This window comes from Diorhabda sublineata, chromosome X (genome assembly GCF_026230105.1).
Source record: "Diorhabda sublineata isolate icDioSubl1.1 chromosome X, icDioSubl1.1, whole genome shotgun sequence".
Classification (NCBI taxonomy): domain Eukaryota; kingdom Metazoa; phylum Arthropoda; class Insecta; order Coleoptera; family Chrysomelidae; genus Diorhabda; species Diorhabda sublineata.
This window is the reverse complement of record NC_079485.1, coordinates 12,188,552-12,206,120: the sequence shown is the minus strand read 5'-3', so window position 1 is coordinate 12,206,120 and position 17,569 is coordinate 12,188,552. Positions and strand designations below refer to the sequence as shown.

Below are 17,569 nucleotides of genomic sequence, written 5' to 3'. Positions count from 1 at the left end.
TTTAATTACATGATCAATAGATTTGTTCCATTTAGTATCCATTCCACTACATTTCCATTCAACATGAATGAAATATTTCTTATCTTTCTCAATATTAAACGATGCTAAAATCTCCACAAGATTATTTTTTCTGTAGCTTTCCTCAAAATAAATGTTATGATAAATGTTTTCTTCCTAGATTTGATACTTTTTCCATCTGGCGATTATAATAACGTGAAATCTATGTTACTATAATGCTATTTTTTGATATATTAGGATGCAAACAATTGTCAAAGAGGTCAGCCGTGGCATCCTGGTGATATTTCAAACTATATCCAGCACGAATTATTGTAATGCATTGTTTCTTATTTGTTGGTTTTTGTCTAAAAATCTTTAGTCGAACATTTATTTCGAGTATCATACGTTTCATATCATGTCTCATTAAGCTGGACAATTTTCGCTTCTATACTTTTTTATGTCCATTAAATAAATAGTAACATGTTTAAACGGTGTGATTTCATCATTGTATATCTTCTATCTATCTCTCAGCTTTCAAACCCCATATGTCAGAGAATTCTAAACAGATTTATAGTAAATTATCCTTTTTTCAATCCACTAAATGGTGAGTATCCTAATATTTAGGTATATTTTTCTTCGAATGATATCAAATTCATTTAACCATTTATTATTGGTAACACTTTTACACCGAGATTCAAATGTACTTTTTCTATCCAAGTGCGAAAAATCTTGAGCTTTTCACTTTAAATGGTAGCAATATACTACAAGATACAACTAGAAACAAATTTATATAGAAGATTATCCAAGAGAACTTCTTGGTAAAAGATGATCAGATAAAGGCATTGTTATTTTAGATTAATTTATATGTGAAGATTCTTTTAATGATTAATGATTATAATAATTGAAATATTTTAGGGTGTGCTAACCAACTACCTACTCAGGAAATGTTACAGGTAAACACTTGAAGTTCATTGGAGTCAAGACGAAATAAGTGGCTTAGAAAGAATTATGAAAATAAATAATATAAAGTATAGTTTATCAACTAAAAATAATACATTACGAGCTTTATTACCGTTTTCGATCCAACAAAAGATATATTACTTTTAGTTACCACATATGAAGCACTTATTAATTACAAACATAAAAACAGCAAGTGAGATTCCTTAAAGACTATTTCGAAATATGTCGTTTTGACTGATACTAATAACATGATTAAACAATGAAAAACCCTCAGTAGGTGGTCGTATTTATCGAACACGATAACATTTGATGGTATGTAAACCCACAGTCGTTTTCCTCTAAGAGAAAGTGGGTGTTTCCATATACTTTTTTTGAAGTTTTGTTTATTGTATATTTGACTGCCAAACTAAAAATAATAATAAGGTATTTAAGTTAAATACGTTGCACTTTGTGCTTAGGAAACACTTTGTAAATATAAATATAATAACCGCATTAGAAGAAACATATTATCTTCAAAGTTTTTCAAACAAAATATCTGCCGAATAAAACTGAATTTGATGATGATCTGTTGAAATATATCTAATAATTTCTGTCTTCATTTTTCAACATATGCTACAAAATTCTAGTGTTGATGATTAAGAACTGCAACAGTGGTTCCTGAGTTGGAGCAAGAGCGAAATTTTTCTAGGATGTTACCCGTAACGAGCGATAATTCCGCCAAATAATATAGGGAGTGATAAATTTAGAAATTATAATTTAATCAAATTTATTTTAGTTTTACATTTAAATTGAAAACATACTTGTAAAATGTGAAGATATTCACAGTTTAAACCAATATTTACTTTTGTCAAAATTTTAAATGTTTATTCCAGTTTCATACTACGAAAATAGAAAATCATTAATAGCGATTTATTCATGAAAGAAACAACTACACCACTGAAACCGAGATGCTTCCGAGAAGTTGTAACCAAAAGTTCACAGATGTCTATAAGAACGAACCAACCAGAAGTACTCGATACATAGAGATAAATTCCGCAGTAATATTTTTGTTTAAATGTATTTACAGTTTACGGTTTTTTTTTATTTGGACGGAATTACCTGAACTCCTTGTAGTATTTTTTGTATTTAAGGTCACTCTAGGTCTGTATTGCAGGTTAGTGATTTATCAAAACTTTTTTTAAAGAAGTAAGTCAATAGTACAATAACATTAATGCGTTCATAACAAAAATTGAATTATCAAAGAAAAATTCAGAAATATGGAAATAATAGATAATATAAATATAAAAATCGTTTTTTCATGTTTCGAAAACCAATTAGGATATCAACAACATTCAGCACTTTTTGCTAGTTTGTGAACCACGGACAGAGGAGAAACAGGAAATAACAAATTATTTGAAATTTTCAAATTATTTTAGGGAAAATCCTACCATCAATTTAAGAAATCTTTAAAACTATGCAGCGATATCTTAATACAAATCATATTATACAGTTTAAACTAAAATTTCCACAAACATTGCAAGACGACGAAAAAACAAAACATTTGGAATGGTTTATGGACACAAAAGGAGATATTAAAACATCAGAATTTGAAAAAATGTGATGTTAAACAACGAAGCCACGTTCTGTACAAATGAAGTTATTGCTCAGTTGATACCCCCACTGGGGCATAAAATCTTAAAGCCAGTATTCCCAAAAAATTACACTCTGGTATTGGATATTAAGGAAACGAATTGTTGGTCCTTTTTTAAGTAAAATATTAATGCATAGAAACTTTTAGTTTCTAAACAATTTAAGCGCTACGACAAATGTGTCGAACTATATCGAGGATTCATATAGAGGTTTAGTCCAGCTCCTAACCCACAAAAATTAGTTATGTCGCTGATTTTCTGGAATTTTGGCCGCTAAGTGATATATTTTTGTTTAAATTTTAAGAATTTGGAATTTTCCAAATAACTCGAAATCTATGCGAAATTTCGGAAAAAGCAAAAGGATCTAAAATGTAGTTTAAGAAATTTTCTACAAAAAAGGTTCTCTCTGATTTTTTCCTAAGAGCTGTCATTTCTTTGTAAAATGCGCTCAAACTTTGGTGTCGCATCTTACTAAAAAGTTTTCGCGCCACATAGAGTCTGAGGCAAATTACGTCCCCGGCTAAAGAAGAAACTGCTGTATCTCCTCGAAAACTCAACATTTCAGGATGAAAGAAAGTGAATTTTACTCATTAGAGTCTCTACTTTTCAACTGCAACTGCAAAAAAGTTCAGATGTGTAAAATTTTCTTGGAAAACAACACGAACAGGATTGTTTTTTGTTGGTTGCCTGGGTGAACTTGAAACACATGTGTCTGTGACTCTGCTACACCCAGCAGCGAACCCTTGCTTGAGGTCATCAATTAGATGATTATATTTAAAATGAGACCATTTATACATTTGAACTCACTATGTGATAGGAAAAAAACTACTACATAGTTGACAAGTTTGGTTACTTTTTTATAAGTTGTTGAATACCAGCCATTTTCGCAAAATAATGAGAAAACTAAAGCACACTAAATTTTGTAGTTGAGTTGTCGAGCTTCAGTTTCCTTCCCAAATAAGTTCGTAAAACTTTCCGTTTCCCATCAAAAATTTTAAAACTCGCCAAGAGCTCAAGACCGTCATTTTTTTCTTAAATATTTTTGCGATTTTCGAGGGTTTGGTTTTAACGCATCATACGGGGGGAAACGAAAGCTTACGTGATAGAGAATCAGATGAGCACAGTCATCCTGAGTTGGGGAATTTGACAGGCACATACTTTCTATAAAATTAACTATTTGTTTTTATATAGCACCACTAAGAGCTATTATTCTTACAGGAAATAATACGCCCATATCGACTATCTGCGATACCGAATATGGGATTTTAAAAAAAAGTTGGCCAGGATTCCAAGGATAGTCGAATACGCCAAGATTCCAAAGATAGTCTAAAAATCGGAGAGTGGTTTCAGTTGTATAATTCGTTTCTTTAGAAAGAACGTTTTGAAAGGGCTTGTAGATTTGACCCTCTCTAATGTTTCTTTCCAACGGAAGTTGCGAGTTTTCGTCAGTGAGCAGCTCTATATGGGTTAAAAATGAGATCATACTAGTAGATCCCACACTAATCTTCCAGCGTATTTGTGCAACCAAGCAGTCGAATGAGGAATTGAAAGATTATTTAAAAATTTGAATTAGCGCCTTTATTTATGTCTCTTTTTCAAGATGGCAGTATGCGGGAAACAGCCAAATCCGCGTTGTTTGATATCTTTCAATATGAGTCCCTGGATCCACAACAAGATGATAGTGTTCATATAATAGAAGGACGGACGCTGTTGCATTGTGTTCCATTTCATATCGATGATAAGCTAGGAGACATCATGTCTAGCTACCTTTCGTATTTGCAGCGTTATTATTCCCATATTATAGTCGTTTTCGACGGTTACGCATTTAATGGTCAAAGCATTAAAGCTACTCAGCGAACGAAAAAATACAAAATTGTGCCCAGACATAACTTTATCCGATGATAACATGCCGATATGGGTATCACAAGAGTCAACTGAGAACAATCAGCCAAACATGAAGACAAATAAATAGTTGTAGTTGGCGAAGATACTGATATCCTGGTATTGATTTTATCCCTAACTCCTGAGAATCAAAAAATTTATTTTCTCAAACAACAAAAAAAAGCAGCATATATTTTTCGTCAAAAAGCTTCGATCTTTACCCATTGTGTTAAACAAATTTACTCTTCATGCATGCTTTTACTGGTTGCGATACAACTTCTTGTTTTTTCAAGAAAGGAAAGAAAGGTGTCCTCAAGTTGTTTGAACAAAAATTAAAAGTTGCATCTAATCTCAGAGAAGCTCTTGAAGCATTTCGAAGGTTTTACAGTACAGAAGAGTGTATAGTTGAAAATTGAGTGAATGCAGTTCTTGCTTTATATAATGCGCCTCGTAATGTCTCTGAACTCGATTTGTACAGATATACTTGTTTTTTAAAGGCTGTTAAGAGAAATGTGGTCAATCTAGGATCTCTTCCTCCAACCTCAGATGCAGCCAAATTGCATTTTTTAAGAGTGTATCTCCAGGTTCAAGAATGGCTTTCCAATACCAGCTTAGATCCAGTAAAGTGGGGATGAAAGTTTCGAGACATTTTTCACTGAAAGCAATGAAGCAACCACCAGCGCCCTCAGAGATCTTAAAAATGGTTCTTTGTAACTGCCAAAAAGGTTGTAGTAAGTTGTGTACTTGCAAGACGGCTGGACTGCTAGAAGCCTGCGCGGGTCGTGTTTACAAAATTCATGAACGAATCTTATTCTTGCTGACTTGTCCTGCAGGAGAAGACAATGAAGACACCCTGACGAGCACGGAATTCCTCTTGGAAGGAATGCTCTAAAGTGATGATGAAATCGACTAGATTGTAATTGATTTCTTATATTTTCCCTATTTTTCATAAATGTTGAAATAAAGTTTTCACAAGAATAGAGTTTTTAAGGATTATCCTTGTCCCACACTTAAGTTTAGAGTACTTATGACAATCACGATTTTAAAAGAGGATTTCTGACATTTTAGAGTTTTTTGTAAGTTAGGCAAAAACATATTTGAGCTTTTCGAGGGTAATTTCCTGCTCGGCATTTTTTTTTTAGAAATTTACCTCTAAATATCAAGTCTTATTTGAATTATCCACAAAAAATGCACTGTTGAAAAAATCCAGAAGCACGAAATTCGCTTTTTGTAAGAGATTGAGATTAGGAAAAAATCACAGGGAAGGAACCTATTTTGTAGGAAATTTTTTGCACTATATTTTTGATCGGTTCAATTTTTTCTAAATTCGGCATAGATTTAGAGTTATTTGTAAAATTCAAATTTTGAAAATTCAAACAAAAATATATCGCTTAGCGGCTAAAATTTTACTGTATCAATAGAGCACATTAAGAACTAGCTAAATCCAGAAAATCAGCGACATAACTAATTTTCGTGGGGTTTGGCTCTAATTGGGCTGTACTCACTGGACTAGTAGAGAAGATTGAAAAAAGTAAAAAAATATTTAGGATTTTTTTGTTACAGTTGTTTTCTGTCCCATGTTGTTATTGATCATTTCCGTCCGTTATTTATACGTAAATACAATTCGGTTCATTTATTGAATATTGATGTAACTTAAAATATATTTTATACTCGACTGTTATATAATGTGCTCATTACTTGCTCGACCTTAATAATACCCTCTAATCACGGCAGTAATTAATGAATACATTAATTACTGCTGTAAGATGCTTCCTCGGTTTAACTAGATGATATTGTTTTGTTACAAAAAATCGTTTTTTATAATTTTATCTAGTAAAACAATACTAAATATTTTCAATTTAGTTATATAAAAAAATTAAAAAAAAGTAGATATTCCCAGACCAGATTCGAACCCAGGACCTCCAGTTTGAATGCACGCAGCATTAAAACTGAACTAAACGTCATTTTCGTATATCTATTTTTTAATGTACTGTGGTGTTTGTAACAAATGCAAGTAGCTTTTGAAACAAAATAAATTTGACTCAAACTTGTGAACATTTTTATGTATTCAGATTTCTCAGAGTATATTTTATGTAAAATCATGTTAAAAAACCAATTAAAAATGGTACAGAAAATGAAGGTGACTTTTCTTTAAATCACCAGAAATTAGAGAAGCTGCTAAATTGCCTCATCAAATTTATGGATGGAAAATTCAAGTAAAGTATATAATATGGTACCTTATCGATTTTGAACCGAACAGGAATTATTCATAACTAAACTAATATCATACTCTTCTTATATTAGACACCCGATATTTGTTGAACTAATACATACATTTTTGAGATTTATAGAGATATACGATTATTATAATTTTTGATAATTATGTAATATAAATGAATAATTAATACATCTAAATGTTCATGATTTCAGGTCTCTTCTGTTTTAAAATTAGTTTTTTCAATAATTTGTAAGAAAGATAAATTTTGACGTTTCGACTTTTCTTTAAGTCTTTATCAAAATATGATATTGACCACCTTCATCATGAATATAAAAATAAGAATAAAATCAACTTAGAACTTTGTTCTAATAAGAAAAATTATTTTTTTTGTTTCCACATCTCAAACATATTAAATTTATTAGAATTCACAAAATAGAGCTATAAATTCTACTTAAATTATTTACTTTATCTTTCTTCCAAATTATTAAGAAAACTAATTGTAAAACAGAAGAGACCTAAAATCAAGAACATTTAGATGCATTAATTAATATATCAAAAGGTCTAAGAAATTAAAGGAATTTAAATAATGATATATTGTATGAAATATTTGTTAGAATAAAATAATACTGTTTCTAAGAATGTAAAAAAATTTTTCAACAAAAAAACTTCAAAAATATTTAGTATTCGTGGATAAAGTATAGTATTCTACTAGCCTATAATTGTTATTCACTCGGTTATTTATGTGAACATCACCTCGTGAATAATATACTATTTCTCCACTGATAATTTATAAGATAAGATCATTATTAAATAACACCATATAGTAATGAATAGCAAAATTTTTTTAACATTTCTTTCTTTCAATAAGTCAGTCAATAAACTTATGACATATATTGAATAAATGTAAAACGCTTAATATCAAGCCTCAAGAATATATATTTGTACACAAAATTTTTATGTGGAAATTATAGTGCTTTATTCATTTATTCATTATTGTGACGAAAGTAACCTTTTTCATCAAATTAAAATACATTTATTTCAAGTGTTTAAATAGGATTTGAGGCATTTAAGTACCTCAAAAGTCAAATTTACAGGGCGAGATCGCGAATTCACTTACAAACAAACCATGAATCAAATAATGTGAAAAGTAACATATATCCATAACAATTTATTAATACACGATTTTTTGCAAATAACTAGCTTAGGAATTTTTCACCTTTAAGTTGTCTTATTTTTTTATCAATAAATTTTGTTTTGTTGTTTTGGTCTAAATACTTTGTAATAAACAACTGGTAATAAACGCTAGTAACAATTTAACATTTCCGCCTACAAAAATTAAAATAACAATAAAAATTTTTAACCAAAGTAGATTTGAAAAGCTGGTTAAATATCTTCAGATTTTATGTGTGTTTTCAATTTAAATGAGTCGCACTGTAGACTGTAGATTGTACACTGATGGCATACACATTTTAACATACAATAATTAAAATATTACTGCCGTTACTGAATAATAATGACGCTAAATAAACTGGAATTTAATGTTTAATAATTCCTATTCAATAAACTGATACAAATATTTGTTTTCCTATTATTGAAATAATGCAGTGTTATAGGTGCTCTAATCATAGTTCAATAAACAAGAGTGTACTGAACAGGAGATATTTAGATATAGTAGTAAGTGGAACTTATTTTTTTTCCAGCGCTCATGATTCTGAATACATTAAAAATTTATATAATATATTTGTAATTATCAAATGTGGTATCAACAAGAACGATGTCTGTTCTGTTTTATTCAATTTTGATTCGAGTCTGTAAGCATCAAAGAAATGGTGGATGGATAGATTAGTGGAGTTCCAATATCTTGGAACAATTCTTGAAAGAAGGCGCGGCAAAATCAACCGAGGTGTGCGCCTGCTTCGTGACAATGCTTCGTTTTCCAAGACTACTATACACGAATGTGGCTTCTCAGATATTGAACACCCACCATATTTATAGCACTGATCTGGTCCCGATATTTTTATAGTGGTACAGAAGCTTTAGTCAGACGTTCTAAAAAGCGCGTGGAAATAAAGGGAGAATATAATGACAACTATTCACAAGTTTTTTTATTTTTGAGCTTTCTTCCTTTGCTAGGACCGTCACGGCACATTAACCTCATTTAGCCACGTTACACTTGATTAGCGTATTTCAATATTGCGTTTCATTATGTTACACATACTGTCATATAGTATGAAATGGTAATACTTACACTTGATAATAGATAAAAGTTTTGCAAGTTTTATCAGGAAAAATTACCAATGAAAACTAAATAAAAAAAAACTAAAGTTAAGTAGTCAAATATTTTAATATTAAGAGGAAACAAAATCATTATAGGACAAAATAAAATTCAAAAAAGTTTATTTGGCATAATATGTGTGAAAAAAAACCAGTGGGATATTTGTGCCTGATGTCCCTTCATTACAAGATCCTTTCTTGGTTGAATAGTTGACAAGCACACCCTCATGTCGTCTTCCAAATTTTTTAACATTGAACTGTTTTTTGTCTTGATGGCATTCAAAGATGAAAATGCGGCCTCACAGATATACGAAGTTGAAAACGGGAGTATCGCCTTCATTGCTTTCATTGAGATTAACGGATACTCATTTATCAGAGGGATCCAAAAGGATGCAATATCTACATTTACTTTAGTTTTCTTTAAATTTGACTTCAGCTTCTTCAACTAATTTACAGTACTGCAGTTTAAGACCACGATCATTTTTGACATCAATCAGTTCACTCTCTTCATCAGTATGCAGTTTTATATGCAGAATCAATGAAAGGATTTCTCACCCAGTCCATTGAAGATACATCAAGAGATGGAGAATATTTGTTTATGTTATTTTCAAGCAGCACATTGGTTGGGAATCGCTGCTCTAAACCTTGGTCAAAATAAGACTATAATAATACCAAATACATAAATTTTTTTTCATAGTTTAACGGAAGGTATCTATCTACCTTTGTGAGATTAAAATGTGTAAACATGTAAAACAAACCTCATATGTTGGTAGAGGAGTCTGCATTACCAAAAACTAGTATTTGAACGAACTATAATTACCAATATTGCACCCATATTTCATTGAAATTGCTAATTTTATAAATGGTATAAATATCATTTTCTCAAGAAACCGCGTTAAGTTCGTATACAATCGCTCAATCCGTATAATTGATTTAACAAATGTATAGAACTTCTTGTTCTAACCATAACTAATTCAATGCATTAGAAAGGGGATGTCTCTTTCAGACATATAAATTAGCTGATGAGTTTTCGACGTCATATACGAATTGATAAGGGAACAAAATGAGTAAGATACAATATACAAAGAACAAATTAGGAGCAGTAAATTAGTATTCAGTAAATCTTAATGACTCATTTTAAATATCCGTTATAAAGTAGACGATTGAAGTTTTCCTATATATTAAACACGATGATGCTAAATAATAGAAATATTTTTTAGTCTAACTTCGTAAGCCACTATTTATAAATAGAAAAATAATAAAATTCAACTTAGCACCACATCCAAAAATGGAATCTACATGTTAAAAGGAAATCAAAATGTGGATATAAACGACCAGTAAGTTTGGAATAAGAAATTGAGATAATTTTTGTTAGATACATATTATTTGGAGATATAGATAGAGAAAACTTGGCCAAAAACGATCATAGTTTTCTCAAAGTGCATTCCTTTCTGGAATATCGTTTTTTCTGAGCAGGTAAATATTTTCTGAGGTAAGCTAGACCCCATTGAAACTTCTCAAGTTTTATTGGATACACTTCTTCAAGCCTCTTTAACAATTTATTCAAAGTAGGCACATTTGTTTTCCTCATATATATTTCAAGTTTGCGCCATGTATTGATCTCTTCCGTTTATATTTGTTTCGTTTTATCCTAAATATAATTGAATTATCCACAATTTTCCTTAATTTTGAGGTTGGTAGTTTGATTAAAATGTTATTAAGGTTGAAAATATATTATTCATAATTGTTGTAAACAGTAGATGCGATGGCTGATTTTGATACACACATATAAAGTAACAAAAATAAAATGCTGATAAAACACACGATCTGTTAATCAGTTTGATTCAAATAATTAGCAGCAATATGCCCATTTACCTTTGAATTTTTATGCGTTCCCCTTCGCGTGGATTATTTATAGCATTTTAGGCACCCATACAAGGCTTAGTTATGAAACAATTTGATAATTTTTCACTTATTACCGTCACCATCTTACTATATACCCCTTCTCTAACCCAACAATGTTCCATGCGAACTTGTAATTGTTTGAAACAGTCTCCTTCTGTCATCTAGTTTAGGACAATGCTGCTTTCTCTTTCACAGCATTAACAGACTTAAATATTTTTTTATTTCAATGTGGATTTCACTTTAAGCAAAAAATATAAATCTAAAGACGCAAGATTCGGCAGCAGGTGGTCTTAACACTGGGAGACTAGAAATAAATATATTGACAGATATAACAGAAATAACCGGCAAATTGTTTTGAGTTAAAGTAACAAGAGGGAATGCATTCGTAACAGAAAGTTTCATGATAACAGCTATAGGTTTGTATTTGGCGTGTACTAGATATTGAGTTTAAGATTCATAACTGGAGAGGTTAAATACAGCATAGATGTTATATAAATATACTTTTCAGTATACATGGACAACTTAGAAGACAGCATGTGTTCTTGACCGAAAATAGTTGTGCAAATAGTATTTATAATTAGTGTTGCAATAAGTAACGCAGTGTAAGTAAGTCTAACAGTTTTAAAATCTGTTACGTAAGTCACATGTCTACTCAGCCTCCACCGAATGGGTGGTACCATTAAGTTCCTGGTCAGATTGTTAGAATGGTTACTAAGCTACTCACCGTATTTCTGGTATTATGAATTGGATGTCTTGATTAGTTACATTATTAGGTATATACAAATGAGCATTTGCAATACTATGAAGAGATTTAGACTGAAGCCTTTCTAGAATTTCGAGGTTGGATTTGGATGCTGCGCTCTAAATATGTATCCTATAACTCCATAGTGGTTTCAGAATCGCTTTATAGACAAACAAATTCTTGTTAATTGACAACTGTGATCGATATAGTTCACTGAGTCTCAATCCTAATTGTTTACTCTTGGTGAGTTTGTGTGTTCTTCAGATAAGTCTGCAATCCTGATGTATTCCTCAGTATTGGATTTGCTCTTGTTTTTCTAAGGAATGAATCTCAGTGACATGCACCATGTGATCTGGTGAATATTCAAATAAACTCACACGTCATAGAGGCATGCGCACTACTTCTGTAGCAGCATCAGCATAATTTAATAGCTATAACTAATAGCATATTTATCATAACAATTTTTCTATTGTATTGCATTTACTGTTCAAACGTCAGTATTAAAATATGTCGTATCAGTTCAATTGTTTTATTTTTGTTATAGGAAAAATAATTTTTTTCAAATTTAAGCTTCTGTGCAAAAGTATCTCTTTTCCCATTTGATCATATCTATTTGTGAATTACTTCCAGATATCTTCAATGACTGAGACGGATGATTGCATTGAAATGATTTCTTATATGCACATAAACTAAGTATTAATTATACACAGTTACTACCGGCATGCAAACACTAATTTATGGCGCTAGAGTAATTGAAAAGTAAAAATTTTCCATTCATCATCAGTTACTCAATATATCCTTTAAATTACATAGATAGAATAATGGTAGTACAAACATTTGAAAAGCTTCAGTCAACTAATGTAGCTGTATGTACAGACATGCATGTTCATTAAAGATCCACCCTTGCAATTCAGTAGAACTGATCAAACTATAATCTTAAGAAATAGGACCGTTATTTACCTGCTTTTAAACTTCGCAAAATAGGCTATAAATTCAATTTCATTGTGTTTATGGCTACCCTTGAACAATTTAATCACTTCAATCGCCTTTACCTGCATCAAAATTTTGCAGCTTGGAACACCATTTCGGTCGGCACTGGTTAGGCTAGAATCAACACGGACTTGCGTGTTAGCATCGTGTAAAAATTTATCAACGTTTATCGAAATAAATCAGTTTTTGTGACTACAGTGTTAAGTAGATATTTGTAGTAGTAAGGGAATTGATGGTTTGACGTAAGATTGAAATTTCAAACGTTTATACAACACTTTCGCTACGGTGATAAAAATTTTCTGACAGATTAATTTATAAAAACTGTTTTCGTTCTTGTGTACATATAGAGAAAGATTAAGTAAATATTTCCCTAAAAGTGCTCCATTCCATGGAATGCTTGTAAGTGTTTATCTGTTTTTGAGAAGTGGCCATATGAAAAAGGAAGATGCTGAATGCCTGAGATCGTCATTTACCCCAGAAATGATTAATAAAATCTGTGCCCTTAGTGTCAAATAAAAAGATGGAAATATATGGAAGGTCACATATGAAAAAGATACCTGCAACATTGCTTATTGATGATAGAAAGTTCAAATTCAAACCAATGTGCAATGTTGGGATATCTTAGAACGTTGTCCAAGTAAATTGTATATTAAACTTGGGTATACCATTATACCCATGAAACAAAAATAGTATAATGGGATTCATCCAAGGAATGTGCCAATTAGATCAAGATCACAGTGTTTTGGAATTCCGAACGTTTAATCCTTAATGATTATTTAGAAAAATAAAATATTAACTAGTCAACATTGTGCTCTCTGAGGTTTTAATACCGAACTTATGAAAAAAGGATCACATTTTTTTATGAAACGAAATTTGGTCCATGGGGACTGATTTTATATAAATGCAGAGACAAATGCGTTGGCATGGAGCAAGATAACGTACAAGGTGATGCAAGATCTTATCAACAGCATGCACATATGAACCTAAACACATCAATTTATGCAAGATTTCCCACTTGCAACATCATGAGTTTGGGGTCATTTTATGGCATCAAAGTTGAAACTCAATTCAAGAAATTCAATTAATTTTTATCTAACAACTAAACAAATGCCAGTCTGATCAGTTGACGGACTAAAGCCTTTTGCAAAATTACCTTTTTTGGGACAAATCCAACTTTCTTTTTGGTTGGCGATATTTGTTGCTAGCATTTATTGACTTATTTTGTGAAATTTGTAACTAAACAAAAAATGGTTAGTTTTGATTCGTGGTAGCTATGTTGGCAACAGCAAGAACCTTGCATAATGTCAAACAACGTACAAGATTGAAATGTGAAATATTTTGCACAAAGAAATTTTTTGCATCTTGTCTTCCTCCTTATTAAGAGGCTAGCATTTACTTTGATTTACATTGATTTTTCTATAGCTATTTTAATTTCATAAAATAGAAAACGTGTCGTATTATACAGTAGAAAAAAATGTTAATTTTCAAAATTCACACATTTGATAGGATATTTAACTAATTTTTTGAAATAGTTTTAAATTAACATTCATCACATAATAAACACACTTGCTGGCTCCAAAAAGAATATTTCAACATCGGTGTTAGTCACATACTAGAAAATAATTTAACATAACCGAAACAAAACAACCGAAACTGAATTGTATAAATGGTATGTAGTGCTACAGTATTAATCATCGCGCGCTGTTCTACACGATCCATTTTGACACCGATTTTTGATCTTCTCTAATTCAACTGGTTTAGAATTGTCAGTTTCTATGGTGAGTCCATGCATAATAGGTTACAATGTAACCTAGGAGTTTACATTTACTACAAAAAATATACATAAATAAGTTGAACAAAGGCAAATATGTTTGTTTTAGGCTCTTTTCCAATCTGACAACCAAAATTTGTAGAATATCTAGAAGGTTTTTATAGATTCGTTTTAACGGATATTGAAAAACTCGTAAGACATCCTTCTCAATATTTCTAAAAATACTTTTATTCTGCTACAGAACTGCCTTTATAAAAAATGTGATTAAATAACTTCTGCCACGCACTATTTCCAAGAAGTTATACGACATGCCATTAGTAAAATCGCCATTTTACATGTTTCCGACAAATGAGTAGAAAAACCTAATTTTAGACATATTACACAATGCATACAATAAAACGTATTATGAGAAATATAAATCACAACCATTTTTTATGTGTAGAGGCGGACTCAGCTAATCTGTAATATTATTATTATTATTATTATTATTATTATTATTATTATTATTATATATATATATATATATATAATATTATTAATATTATTATTATATAACTGTGACAACGTTTCAAATACGATGAATTTCCCAAGAAATTATTTTCATAAAAATTACTAATTTTCCTGTTGTGTGTACAATTTCAAAACGACCGTTTCAATATGGTTTAGAAGCGAAAGGGTGTGTCGGAAAGGCAGACCCATATTTAATTCCTTTATTAACAATTTTAAACAGCAAATACAATAGAACCTGCAAATCAGCTATTACCTTCCACAGAACTTCAGACATTTGTGTATTCTACCCTAGACGACCTTACTCAAACTTTTCCCATAAAATACAAAAAAGCTGATCCCTATCTCCATCAGTAAACGTAAAAAATCAGACCCATAAATTAGCTACTTTAGTCGTATTTATAGGAATGTAGTTTTTTCCTAAGTGGAATTTTTTTGGAGACTACAATCGATCCATGAGCAATTTTGTTTTGACTGAATTCAACTAATTCTACATTCGTTAGATAACCAACACCCAATAAATGTTTGGTGTATCATTGACTAGTTGTATATTTCTTCCAATATCAATTGCAAAAGACAGTTTTGCGAGGAACAATAAATATTTCATGAATATGCACGGCACTCATACTAAATTAATAAATGAAAACTAATGTTTACTCCCCGTATAAAATTCGGTGAACATCTAACAAACCGTCAGTCCACGTGGACTCATTATCTGGACTAGTCACGAAAGAGGTTGCTGTGGATCATTCACAGAAGCGAAAAACATGTAAAGAAAAACTAATATCAGTTGACAAAGCTACTCAAAATTTTATACGTAGGACAATTTATAGTTTATATAAGGAGAGGAGGGTTGCGACATTAGAAGTAATACATCAAAAGGCAGCAGATTATCCATAATACAATTATACCAGTTTATAAACATTGTGTCAAGTTTTGACAGCTATGGTTTTAAAAACAAAAAACTGAATAATAGACGAATGGAGTACAAAAAGGTCTCAGTTCACATCTGGTACCCTGCTTAAGCCAAACTCCCTTACAGGCAGGTATATTTTACTCGTCTATTTACGTTTTATAGTTTAATATTCAGTTGTAGCAAGTTAACGACGTTTAATATTAATTTTTTTCTAAGTTCCAGGTAGGACTAGAATTGAGTGCATCTGTCTAAATAACGTCGTATAATGCCGTCCAATTTATACTATTTCGATTGCCTTTTAACGAATTATATTTTCGATGGCCGAAAATATGTTTTTAAAAACTTTATTAAACTCAAAATTACAAGAATTTTATAGAGTTGAATGAACAAAATTAATTTCACAAGCGAATTAACTATAATTCTTTCGTTGAATGAACTAAATTCATTAAAAAGTTATTTACAACATTCGTATTTATAATAAAATAAACGCTGACAAAGTGTTTATGATATTTGATCCTATTGCGTTTTACTTAAAGAATCTTCTGGAATTTTCTCCATGTAACTCGGCAAGAGTTTTTATAATCTGCAATTGATATTGGAATAACTATACTATAGTCGAAATATGCTTTTAGTCAAGTTTTAACATAAAAAAGATATTTGTACTAATAATTTCAATTCCATTGCAGACTATACAAACTTATTAGAAGTGATAAGAACATGTAGTGACGAATTGTGTTTGTTTGCTTGTAATGTATCCGTGGAAGCTATAAAAAATGTATGAATTCAAAATAAAATATTTCACAGCGTCAATCTTGTTATTCATTACACATCTCGTTCATGTTCTGTTTCATAATTCATGAAATTAAATATGATTTAAATGCTTTCCGATGGATTTGAAGCGTGAAAAATTAGGACTGGAGCAAATCTCAGCTTTTTATGTTACTAGAAGAATTTCTGAATATTTTAAAATCAAACGAATGTTGTTTATGCAGAATGTCCACACATTGCATAAAAACATCTAGTAGAGATTGTGGATTCGTAATTGACTGGAAAAACAAAAATATATGAAACATCTGACGATATCGATAAATTTACGGATGTAATTGAATAAATGTTATATTTAAATTGATTATAAAGTGAAAATAAGTTTCATATTAGGGTATTGTCGAAAATAGGTGCTGGTACATTTAGAAAAATAGGTACTGTTACAAGTTTATGTACAAACCTATACATTAAATTTTTTGTCTGCTCTGAAATTCATTATGTCTAAAAAAAGTGTGTCAAAAGTTAATGATATTGCTGAATAAGATTGTAAAGATAGAAATTCACAAATCAATGCTCATTTTTTATTTATGTACATTTTTGTAGAAATATTGGGTTAAAAATTCTGTTCATCCTTCTAGCATAAACAATTCAACATATTCTGGGTCACCTTAAATGATCTGTCTATGTCTACATAAAATTATTAATAATTAATATTGTATATTTCAAGGGTCAGCAAGTAACAAGTGGTGTGACTAAATTATTAAATCAGTACAATGAAAATGGGATTGTTAGTAGAACGAACCACTAAGGATGGGAAGTACTATTTATACATACCACAATATTTCATCTACACAATGAAACATTTACTTTAATTATTTCTGTTTCAAAAATATTAGATATGAATTTTAAAATTTCTACCTTCCTAAATTCATAAATATGAATTACTTCCTCAACTCTAAAAATGTTGTCAGATTATTATCAATCACATCTTTCTTCACGTGGTCATCGAGTATTT

At 30.6% G+C, this 17,569-nt stretch overlaps 1 protein-coding gene across 6 annotated transcripts in view; it reads right to left on the bottom strand.

Moving 5' to 3' along the window:
* The window catches only part of LOC130451832 (latrophilin Cirl), a 365,678-nt gene that overhangs the window by 209,564 nt on the left and 138,545 nt on the right, over window positions 1-17,569 (bottom strand). The gene's annotated exons all lie outside the window — the stretch shown is intronic.